A 12343-nucleotide genomic window follows, 5' to 3' on the forward strand; every position below is an offset into this window, starting at 1 on the left:
TGCCATACCCTCCTGGGTTGCCTTTTCTGAGTAGAGGCGGGGTGGCTGGGGCCTGCTAGGCCTACGGGATGACGTGGAAATTAAGCCCACGGCTCCGTTCTGAGAGTGGGCCCGCAGCTTCTGCTGACATTTAGCTGAGCGCCCTTAGCCTATGGAGCCCAGGTATTCTGAACGTTGAAGTGGCGGCGTACTGCGGGTGCCTGTTAGTGGCCCCCTTCATTGAAGTTTGAAGTGGGGAAACAAGAGAGATCCGGAGCTCGGTGCGACATTTCAGGCCCGCCAATTTGCCACGATCGTTAGCGTCCCGGGGGATGCTGCGGCTTCCACTGCCAGCCTGCTATTAATCTTGCAGCGTGGATGATGCTGGATGGCGCCCTGGGGCCCTGTTCAGTGCTGGGTGAGATGGTTGCAGTGAATCTTGCCCCTACGTCTGCACGCTCTGGGGCCCACATCGTAATTGCTTCTCCATGATGACCTGCTCCCTCTAGGGGTTGGAGATACTTTGAGGCTGCGGCTGCACCTGTTGAACACCCTGAGGCACCACCCTGGAGGGACTACATATGGCCTTGCATGTATCCCTGTAACATGACATATTAGCAATGCCTGAGCCAATCTTTTTAGTTGCGTGACTGCTGGGCCATGGAGGAACTGATTTGCGACATCTGCTGAGCTGATACACCCCACAGACACATTTAAAAGCTGGGTAATAAAGCGAACACTAACCCGTGTCCATCTTTGAGTCACCATTACGCCTACTGTTGTTGCCCCACTATATGAACTAATACCAGGCCAGGTGCTGTGGGCTGCTGTGAACCCCTTGGAGCTGTGTAGAGCCTGCAGCGGGGCTTTTTCACATTGGTGGTGTGGCCCTGACTGAGCCTGACTGGGCTCTGCACAAGCTGTACTGGACATCTATGATTTGCTGACCACGAGGTGGTGCATTGTGGTGCGGGTCTGCCCCGGAGATCCAAGGAGGAGTGGCAATAATCACTCGCTGTGCCTGACCTGAGTGTCCCTGATTGAGGTCCTTTACTGCACACTCTGTACCTCCCTAACCATGGGTAAGCCTGACGCTAAGCAACCGAAGATAAACTTTGAAAATAAGTGAGCCACGAGACATACTGAGTCTGAACATGAGGCACAAACCGAAGGCCAAGAATTCCACGAATTTCAAATGGAGACAAAAGAACAGCTGCTTCACATGACTAGCGGTCATCAGGGCCAAGAATGATGATTTGGAGATGAGGTCGCGACGTAATAACCTTCGAATAACTGGAATACCCGAGACGACTGCCATGTCCAAGATGGAGACATTCATCTCTGACCTACTTCATGAACTGTTTGACCCTAATCTGTCCACTGTTTTTATTGTGGAACGGGCTCATCGTTCGTTGGGGCAGAGGCCTCTGGTTGGCGGTCCACCAAGAACCATAATAGCAAAACTGTTAAAATACCAAGTTAGAGACCTTATTCTCCGGCTGGCTAGAGAAAAGGGGAAGAAACAGCACAAAGGCAACGACATCTCATTCTATCCTGACTTCACCCCACGGTGCAGGCGGCACGTCAGATATTTCTCCCAGCAAAACATAACCTTTTACAGGCACAAATTTCGTACTCCCTGTTGTATCCTGCTAAATTGAAAGTGTCCCTCGATGGAACTCCCCACTTTTTTACAGTCTCGAAATTTGCTTTAAAAAAACAAGGGAGCACGAGAGTCAGCTCTATCTGTAGGAGACCGCATCAGCGACAATGACTGATATGGGTATTGTATATTTGGCTGAACTCTGGCTCTGAAGAACGATGGTATGGACTCCTTGCTGTGATGTATGAGAGGTTGATAAGCGTTTTGGTGTTCCCAGTTTTGGTGCGATCATTCTTCTAATTTGTTGCCGTGCGCTAGGGCATGTAGCTTCATCCGCAGTACTCCCAGCCACCTTGTGTACACTAGGTAGTTTGCTGGTGCGACTGCGCCCCCATGGGAGATTGCCCTGTTTTGAACCGCATATGCGTGTGGTTTTGTTTTTCTAGGGTGGGTATTCTGCAACCTGATTGGGGGGTTGGAGTGGGAGGGGGAGGGAGGGTGGGGATTGTTTTGTTTGTTTCTGCCAGTCTGAATATTGCTCATTGGATGGGCCGAGGAATTCATGGCTTGCTGCATACTCGTCAGTGCTGCTCATCTGTTACTTATGGATGTATCTTACTTGCGACCTTCCTGATGTACTAAATTGCATTAACTGGAACATTCGTTGCTTAAATGATGGTAGGAAATCCAGATTAGTCCATTCCTACCTGTCTAGACATAATGTAGATATTTGTTTGTTGCAGGAGACGCACCTAAATGTTACACCCTCAAATAGACTTCGCCATGGGCGATGGGGTAGTGTTTACTCCTCTGTATACTCCAATTATGCACGTGGAGTTGCTGTGTTGATCAAGCCGGGTCAGGACTGGAGGGAGGGGATGGTGCATCTTGACCCAGAAGGACGATATACCCTTCTACTTGAAATACTATGTGGGATCTCCATGGTCATTGTGGCGGTATACGGTCCTAATGTGGACTCCCCTGAATTTTTTAATGACGACTGGATGAGGGTGAGTGCTACGGGATGCAGCACAATATTGTGGGGTGGGGATTTCAATGCTATTCTAAATGATGATCTGGACAGGCAAGGTGCCTCCTGCTATCTCCACCCACAGCTGCCCTGAGGGCCATAATCTCGGACGGAGACCTGGTAGATATATGTCGCGGCAGACATTCACTACTCAGGGAGGGCACATGCATTTCCGATCACCATAGTGCATGGTCCCTCTTGGACTTTTGGCTAGTGTCTCGCGATGTTGCCTCTTGGGCTTCGGAGGTATTGCACATGCCGCGCACCCTGTCTGATCACTGATCACAGTGGGAGAGGTGTGGCGCCGCGGCCAGGGCGACTGACGCTGGAATCTGGGGACCACGGTTCGATCCCCGGCTCCGGCGGCAGGTTAGCCCAGCACCATGTGACTCTGGGCAATAGCTCGCTTAATCTTCCCGACGGCCCCCCAGCGCCTAGAGACCCTTACGGGTGATTGTGCGCTTTACAAATGTGGACTTTACTTTACTTTACCCCGTGCTTGTTGAAACTATCACTTCCTGGCTCGCCCGCGCCCTTTCACTTGGCGCCTCTCCCCACACGCTCTGCTTGACGAAGCATTTAAAGAGGAGATAAGGTCAGATATCAGTGAATATTTTGGTTTTAACACAGGGTCTGTAGACACCATGGCCTCACTCTGGGATGCATTCAAATCGTTATTTGAGGTAAATGTATTGCCAGACAAGAGGGAGTGTTAAAGGCTATCAGGGGAATGCTTACCTCCTTAGAGGCCCAAATGAAAGACTTCGAGGAGAGTTCTTTTCTATTGAGAACCCATGCACTGCTGGTCTTTTGAAGGCCAAGTTACTTGACTTTTCTGAAGAGGCGCAGCGGAAGGTTAAATTCTTCGGTAAATACGCAGAGGCGAGAAGATACGGGGAGGGCGATAGGCCAGGACGCACGCTAGCTGGTATGATTAGGCCGCCAGGGTCCACCACTTTTATCCACGAAATACACACTTCACCAGACACAATGGTTAGAGGCCAAGTCAACATTTTAAATGTTTTCTTTGATTTTTATTCCGGGCTTTACACTGCCACCCAAGACGCATGCTCTAAGGGGATGCGGTCCTTTATGGAATCAATCGCCCTAGTTTGGTTTAATAATGTCCAAAGACAATATATGGATCTCCCATTCACTACAGACGATGTTGCCCAGGTTATAAAAAGTTTGCCACTTGACAAAGCCCCCGGTCCCGATGGCCTAACCACATCCTTTTATAAGACATACATTGAAGAAATGGCACCTAAGCTACTTGCGGTATATGAGGAGGCCCTGGAGGAAGGAATGCTGCCCGCGTCCATGAGGGAAGCTGTAAATATCACTTTGTTAAAACCTGGGAATCCAGATACGGAAATACACTCATATCGACCTTTGTCGCTGATAAACGTCGATGTCAAAATATTAGCCAAACTGATTGCCAATCGACTCCAACCACTGCTCCCCATGGTAGCACTTCCGGATCAATCAGGGTTTATCCCTGGTAGATCTACATCTCATAATTTGCGTACTATTTTTTCAATCTTGCACTATCTACACCCTGATGTTCATGCCGTGGTGGTCTTCTTGGACACCACCAAAGCCTTCGACACGCTCGAGTGGCCATATTTATTTGCCATACTGGGCCAGGAGGGTTTTAGTCCACTACTACTCACTTGGATACAGTTGTTACATACCCTGCCCAAAGCCCGGATTAGAGTGAATGGACTACTATCTGAGTCCTTCCCTATATCGCGCGGTACCAGGCAGGGATGCCCTCTCTCCCCGCTACTGTTTGCAATAGTAATGGAGCCCCTGGCCACCCGCGTCTGACAACACCACACGGCATGAGGCATAGGGCTTAGCTCCAGGAGCCTACTGATATCACTATATGTGGATGACGTTACTCTCTATCTACTTAACGCAGAGGTAAAACTAGACCCAGTTTTGAGGGAGTTTATCCGATTCGGTGGCCTCTCTGGGGTTTCCATAAATTGGGCAAAATCGGTAATCTTTGCGACCCCTGACCCTGCCTGCAGGCCAGGTCGCTCCCCATGCTGCACAGCTCCTGTGTGTCCGTGCCCTCCCCCTCCTCGCTACCACTTCTGCCGTGAGTTCGAGTCCCTCTGAGCCTGGTTGCTCCGGGGCTCTCGCCTGCGCCTACTTCTTATCTGTTTGCTGTTGGGGTGCATTTCATCACTGCTGTAATAATTATTTTTGCCATTTTTGATAAGCATTGTCACTGTACCCTCACCCCCGTTTTTCCTCCTGTGCCTAGTCGCACCCGCCGCTGCTCCCCTGTGGCCCCGCCCCCTCGCCAGCTGATTTGTCACCCCGCTCCCACCTCCCAGCTGCTCCTCCCTCCCTCCCCACCTCAAATGGCGGCAGCTGCGCGGCAGTGTGAGCGACCCCTGACCCTGCCTGCAGGCCAGGTCGCTCCCCATGCCTCACAGCTCCATCTGTGTGTCCGTGCCCTCCCCCTCCACGCTACCAGTGCTGCCGTGATTTCGAGTCCCTCTGAGCCTGGTTGCTCCGGGGCTCTTGCCTGCGCCTGCTTCTTATCTGTTTTCTGTTGCATTGTATCACTGCTGTGATAATTATTTTTGCCATTTTTGTTAAGCATTGTCACTGTACCCTCCCCCCTCCCCCCCTGTTTTTTCCTCCTGTGCCCAGTCGGTCCCGTACGTGCCTGGACTGCGCCCAGAACCCCTGGACCTCAAGAACGCCACAACACCAAAATCCACTACGACACCAGCACCCTCCATGCACTCAGCACCGGCCGAAACCACTCCTGCTTCCAAGCCACACCGAAACGGACTCACGGACCTTTCACCTGCCACACCTGCAGCTTCACCTGCGACAGAACCACCAAACCTCCAAGGACCGGACCCAAACACCTCCGATGCATACTCCTCAACACCCACTCCGCACGCAAACACGCTGTCAAGCTCTGTGATTTGCTCAACACCTCCGCCCCAGACGTGGCCTTCCTGACCAAGACCTGGTGGAACGACTCCTCGGCGCCCGACATCACCAGAGCCATCTCGGACAGCTACAAGATCACCCGCAGGGATTGCACCAACGGAATCGTAGGAGGAATAGCCATCGTTCACAAGGCCACCCACGCAGACGACACCCTTGACACCGCCGAACACCTGCACTTCCGGATCCACACCGACCCCACCACCACCCTCAGAGGAACACTCATCTACAGACCACCTGGACCCCAAGCACAATTCAGCAACTCCATCGCCGACCTCGCCAGCACCCACGCACTCGCCTCCACGGACTACATCCTCCTCGGGGACCTGAATTTCCACCTCGAGAACAACAACGACGCCAACTCCGCCACCCTGATCGACAACCTTGTCAACCTCGGCCTCAGACAACTCGTCACCACACCCACCCACGCCGCTGGCCACACACTGGACCCCATCTTCTCCACAGGCACCCACGTTGCCTTCAACACCACCGAACTCCACTGGACCGACCACCGCTGCATCCATTTCACCTTCAACAAACCAACCACGCACCACCGCACCTAACAGCTGCCTCGCCGCTGCCTGCTGGAGCAAAGTCACCAAAGACCAACTGATCACCCCCCTCGCGTGGAACCCACCTACCAACCCCCACCAACCCAGACGCCGCAGCCCGCAACCTCAGACAGTGGATCAACGACTGCACCAAAACCCTCGCCTCACTCAAGAAACCCTCCAACAACCACACCACCAAGAGAGCCACCTGGTTCACCAATGAGCTGCAGACCTCCAAACGCGCCTGCCGGAAACTGGAGAAGACGTGGCTCCACGAACGCACGTTGGACAACTACGCAGCCCACAAGGACGCCACTCGCAGACACCACCACCTCATCAGAATAGCCAAGAGATCCTCCTTCAAAAACCGCCTGGATAACAATGCATACGACAGCCAAGAACTCTTCAGCATCATAAAAGAACTCTCCAACCCCAGCGCCAACGACATATCACCCTCACAAGAACTGTGCAACTCACTAGCCATCTTCTTCCACCGCAAGATCACTGACATCCACAACAGCTTCAACACCATGACCGCCCGACTACGCCAGACCCCGCCCCCCCTGCGAACACCACCAGCGCCAACAGCCTGACCTCCTGGTCCAAAGTCAACGACGACGAGACATGCAAGGTCATGAACTCCATCCACTCAGGATCTCTGTCAGACCCGTGCCCAGAACACGTATTCAACAAAGCAGACGCTGCCATCGCACCCCAACTACGGAAGATCATCAACATCTCCTTCGAAACAGCAACATTCCCGGAGAGCTGGAAACACGCCGAAATCAACGCCCTCCTCAAGAAGTCCAAGGCGGACCCCAAGGACCTCAAGAACTTCCGGCCTATCTGCCTGCTCCCGTTCCCAGCGAAGTTCATCAAGAAAATCGTTAACATGCAACTGGCCCGCCACCTAGAAGACAACAACATCCTGGACTCATCCCAGTCCGGGTTCAGACAAAACCACAGCACCAAGACAGCCCTCATTGCCGCCACAGACGACATCAGGCGCCAACTAGACAACGGCGAAACGTCAGCCCTCATCCTCCCGGACCTGTCAACAGGGCCGGACTGACTACCGGGCAGTTGTGTGTGCTGCCGAGCTGGGGGCTAATTTCTCTGTGGTGGGGGCTTATTTCGTTGATGGGGACCTGCGTGCGCATTGAAATAAAAAAAGAAAAACGAATTTCGTTTTTCACACGCAGGTCCCTATCAATGAAATCAGCCCCCAGCTCGGCAGCACACACAACTGCCCGTAGCCAGTCCGGCCCTGCCTGTCAACTGCCTTCGACATGGTCTGCCATCGCACTCCAAAGACACGCCTCCTAGAAGCCGGAATCCAAGAGAAGGCCCTGGATTGGACCATGTCCTTCCTCTCCGGCAGAACCCAGAGCGACCGCCTCCCACCCTTCTGATCCGAGGCCACCAACATCATCTGCGGCGTCCCCCAGGGCTCATCCCTCAGGTCGACGCTGTTTAACGTCTACATGGCCCCCTCGCACAAGTGGCCCCCCAACACGACCTCAACATCATCTCCCACGCCGACGACACCCAGCTCATCCTCTCCCTCACCAAGGACCCGCACACCACCAAAACCAACCTCCACGAGGGAATGAAGGCCGCCGCTGACTGGATGAGGATGCTGAACTCGGACAAGACGGAGGTACTCATCCTCGGACCCACCCCCTCAGCCTGGGATGACTCCTGGTGGCCGGCCACACTGGGAGCAGTGCCAACACCCACCGACCATGCACGCAACGTAGGATTCATCCTCGACTCTTCCCTCTCCCTCTCCATGTCTAAACAGGTCAACGCCGTCTCCTCCTCCTGCTACAACACCCTCCGCATGCTCCACAGGATCTACAAGTGGCTCCCGACCGAAACAAGAAGAACGGTGACACAGGCCCTGGTCAGAAGCAGACTGGACTACAGAAACGCACTCTATGCAGGAATCCCAGCCAAACACCTATGACGACTACAACGCCTCCAAAACGCCTCCGCCCGGCTGATCGTCATCGCCCACCGCCGCAGCCACATCACCCCCCACCTGAGAGACCTACACTGGCTCCCGGTCGACAAGAGGATCACCTTCAAGCTCCTCACCAGGCACACAGAGCAGTCCACAATGCTGGACCAGCCTACCTGAACAGCAGACTCGACTTCTACACCCCGACCCACCAGCCCCGCTCCGCCAGCCTCGCCCTCGCCGATGTCCCCCGCATCCAACGAACAACCTCCGGCAGCAGATCCTTCTCCTACCTCGCCGCCAAGACCTGGAACACCCTCCCTACCCACCTATGTCAGACCCAAGACCTACTCACCTTTAGAAGACTCCTCAAGACCTGGCTCTTCGAGCAGTAGCGGCTCCCCCCTCCCCTCAGCGCCTTGAGACCCTCACGGGTAAGTAGCGCGCTCTACAAGTACTCTGATTGATTGATTGATTGATTAACAGAGGGCGCGTCATATGTACATTCTGAATATCCCCTTAAATGGGAAGAAGAAGAGGTCAAGTACTTGGGCATATGGATCAGTCGCGACACACAGGCAGTTTGGAACTTAAATTATGGGCGGGCTGTTGAATGGCTAAAAGTCAAGATCTGGTCTAAACTATCATTATCCTTAGCTGGGTGGATAGCTCTAGCTAAAATGGTCATCCTGCCCAAACTTTTTTTTATCTATTTGTTAATATTCCAGTCCCACTCACAATGCATTTCTTTAACACTCTCAAATCACACCTAATCTCCCTGGCATGAGGGGTGGGCAAGCGAGGACATCTTGGGACATGCTAACACTCCCGCTACATCAGGGCCGGATATGCAGCTGTATGCACTATGCGCCCAGGCCCAGTTTCTACATTTTTGGGTGCACCCCACACTTCCAACCTCATGTCGCAGTTGAAATTGATGCTGTTGCGCCTGTCCCGCTACAAGTTGCTATCTATAAGCTGACGCGGCGCCCACATGGAGACATTGACACTGCCGGCACGCTGCGGTGGGCTTGGGATGAGTTACGAAAAAGGGCGGATATCCCATTGCTGTATGCCCCCTCGATACCATTAGCACAAAATCCAATGATGCCTTGTCTCGAAGACGGGATTAGTAAACCGCTAGTGCAGAAACTACAACTACGCACCTTCGAAGACTTAGTCCCTGAAAATGAATTTAGGCCACCTCCATCAGCAGAGGAAGGCGAAGGAGTACCTTTCTCTGTACTTTTCCTGTATCATAAGATACGCGCCACGTGTTGTGCCCTGTCTAGGGACTTCCCAGCAGCCCCTTCAACACTCCATGCGTTGGAGAACCTACTGAAGTCTCCCTCCCCCCGTAAGCTAGTCACACGCTTATATATACACATGCAAAACACAGCCCCGGTGGTGAATCCCAAGTCCTTCCAGTATTGGAACAAAGACCTTCCCGTTCCACTGACTGAAGCACTGCTGTGGACAACTGAAATAACTATCTGTCAATTACAGGCTCCCACTGATCCACTTTAAATATTTAAACAGATTTAACACAACACCTATCAGCCTGCATCGCATGGGGTTGAGGGAGGATGATAGTTGCTGGTGCTGCAAGTACTCCCCTGCCACGTTTTTGCATGTGGCTTGGGACTGCCCAATGATCGCAGAGTATTGGTCTAAACTTTTTACCTCGGTCAGCCAGATTGTTGGGGTGCCAGATGCTCCATCGCCCATTCTGGGCCTACTAGGCTATGTGAAAGATACCCCACCCAAACTGCGCAAATTACATGCCTTACTTCTACTTCATGCGAAGCGATGGATTGCGCTACATTGGGGGAGAAGGGGGGTGCCATTGATTAAGCGGTGGATTGCCAACGTCACTTATGGCAACACACAGCTGAGTACATTTGGGAACCAGTACCCCCCACCTCACGCCCTTGGGACATTTGGGAACCGTTTTTGACGTGGCTTAGGGGACAGAGCGAACTAGCAGGAGCAGAGCATGTTGAGGGTGCACGGCCTGCGCAATAGATTTGGATCAGACTGCGAGTCGCAGAATCTTGAGTGCAGCCCTGAAGTGTGTCACCCCTGAGAATGGGCTACAAGATGTATAAGCTTTGAGCTGTCCTGTACGATACCTATGCGGCCGTATATTGTTCTGACTCCATTTATGTATTCGGAGGCTATTGTAAAAGTAGGTCTTACCATCTGTAATTAGTACTTCTATGTATTAGTGATACATGCACGACGAGATCACCTACAGCTTTGTATTTTGATATATGATATGTAACCGGGCCATATTCCATTTTGATGTACCAACCTACTGGCCTGTTATGTTGTTTAATGGTTTTTGTACCTTGATAAATGCTAATAAAAAAACAAAAAACGATTCCAATTTACAGGAACATCAGAGATTTCTAAGGTTCAGATGGGGAGGAATGTTGTTGTTTGTCTCCCCTTTGGGATATCATCAGCCCCGTGGTGTTTCACCAAAATGCTCCCGCAAGTTGTTGCTTTTTGAGAGAGAGAGGAATTTGTGTGATCATACATGTAGATGATATTTTAATTATGGATCAGGAGAAATCGAGAGTGGAGGATCATAAGAAATTGGGAACAGATATTTTGGAGAGTCTTGGATTCGTAGTAAATAGGGAAAAGTAATGTTTGATTTCAAGTCAAGAGGCTCAGTTCTTGGGGTTCTTGATAAACATGATTCAAGGACAATTGAGATTACCTATATTAAAAATAAAGTGAATAAGAAAGGAAATTCGAAAAATGTTGTTGGATGTGATTTCTTTGAGAATACTAGCAAGTATTATAGGTTTGTCGTCTTCAACTATTCAAGCTATTTTTTCAGGACCTTTGACTTATCGTGCTCTTCAAATGTTGAAGAGCGGTCACTTAAGGTGTAGTTTGAAGTATTCAGAGCAAATGACACTTTCAGAGGAAGCAAATTAGAACTACATTGGTGGCTGAGAAATATGGAGGCATGGAATGGGAAAGCAATTTTCGGAGTAAATCCTAAATTGATTATAGAATCAGATGCGAGTTTAACTGGCTGGGGAGCTTATTGTGGTGCAACATCAACAGGAGGAATTAGGACTTTGGAGAAAAGGGAAAAGCATATAAATTGCCTGGAATTGCTTGCAAGGTCTTTTGCGATAAAGAGATTTACAAAGGGCAAGGCATGGTGTTCAGTCCTGTTGAAAATGGACAATGAAACAGCAGTGAGATATGTGAACAAATTAGGAGGCCCAAGATCAAAGGATCTGGCGGACCTACTGAGAGTTTTTTGGGATTATTGTTTGGCGCAGAACAGCCTGGTTCAGGCGGAACATATCCTAGGTCTGAGGAATGTGGAAGCAGATTGGTACTGGAGGAATTACAAGGATTCCAGTGACTGGAGTCTCCACAGGTCAGTGTTTTTGAGGGTCATGGAAATTTGGGACCTTGTTATGTGGACCTGTTTGTGAACAGGAGGAATACCCTGATGGTGACATTTTTCAGTTGCCGTCCAGATCCGGATTCAGCAGGGATAGATGCTTTCAGACAGGATTGGAGGGGGCTTCGTCCTTATGCCTTTCCCCCTTTTGTCATGGTAACTCGTGTGATCTTGTTGGGTCTAAAATGGAAGGAAACAGTAGGCTTAGTAACTCCACTTTGGAAGTCTCAGGTCTGCAAATGGCTGACAGCCAGATTTGAGACCTTAATCCCCGAAAAAAAGCTTAAATCAGGTGAACGCAGAGCGTCGGCCCCATGGTTCACTCCCCAGCTAAGGGAGCAGCGGCAGGGTTGTAAAAGGGCTGAGAGAGCTTGGAGACGGGCTTATGATCCGTCTGAGAAATTGAAATTTCGAGCGATAACTAAAGCCTACCACCAGTCGATCTGGACTGAGAAAAAGGCTTATTTCGAGCGTCGGATTGATGAGGCTGAAAATGGCTGTAAAGAAATTTTTAAAGTTGTCCTGGATTTCACTTCTCCTGCCATCTGTACTCCATCTCATACTCATTCTGAAGTATGGATAAAACAGCTTGCAACTTTCTTCGTTAGTAAAATCACAACCATTCAAGCCTCTCTTTTCCACTCCAGCTCTCAGTCGGCTGCGGGTCCCCTACCCCCCCCCTACATTTAGGGAGGGTCTAGACCCTTTTCTATCAGAATTCCCACATCTGTGCCTTGACACTTCTCTCGAGCTTCTGTCAAGTCTGAAATCAGGCTCTCCACTTGATCCGTGCCCGGCCAAA

Source organism: Lissotriton helveticus, chromosome 8 (assembly GCF_964261635.1).
Source record: "Lissotriton helveticus chromosome 8, aLisHel1.1, whole genome shotgun sequence".
In the NCBI taxonomy this organism is placed as follows: Eukaryota; Metazoa; Chordata; class Amphibia; order Caudata; family Salamandridae; genus Lissotriton; species Lissotriton helveticus.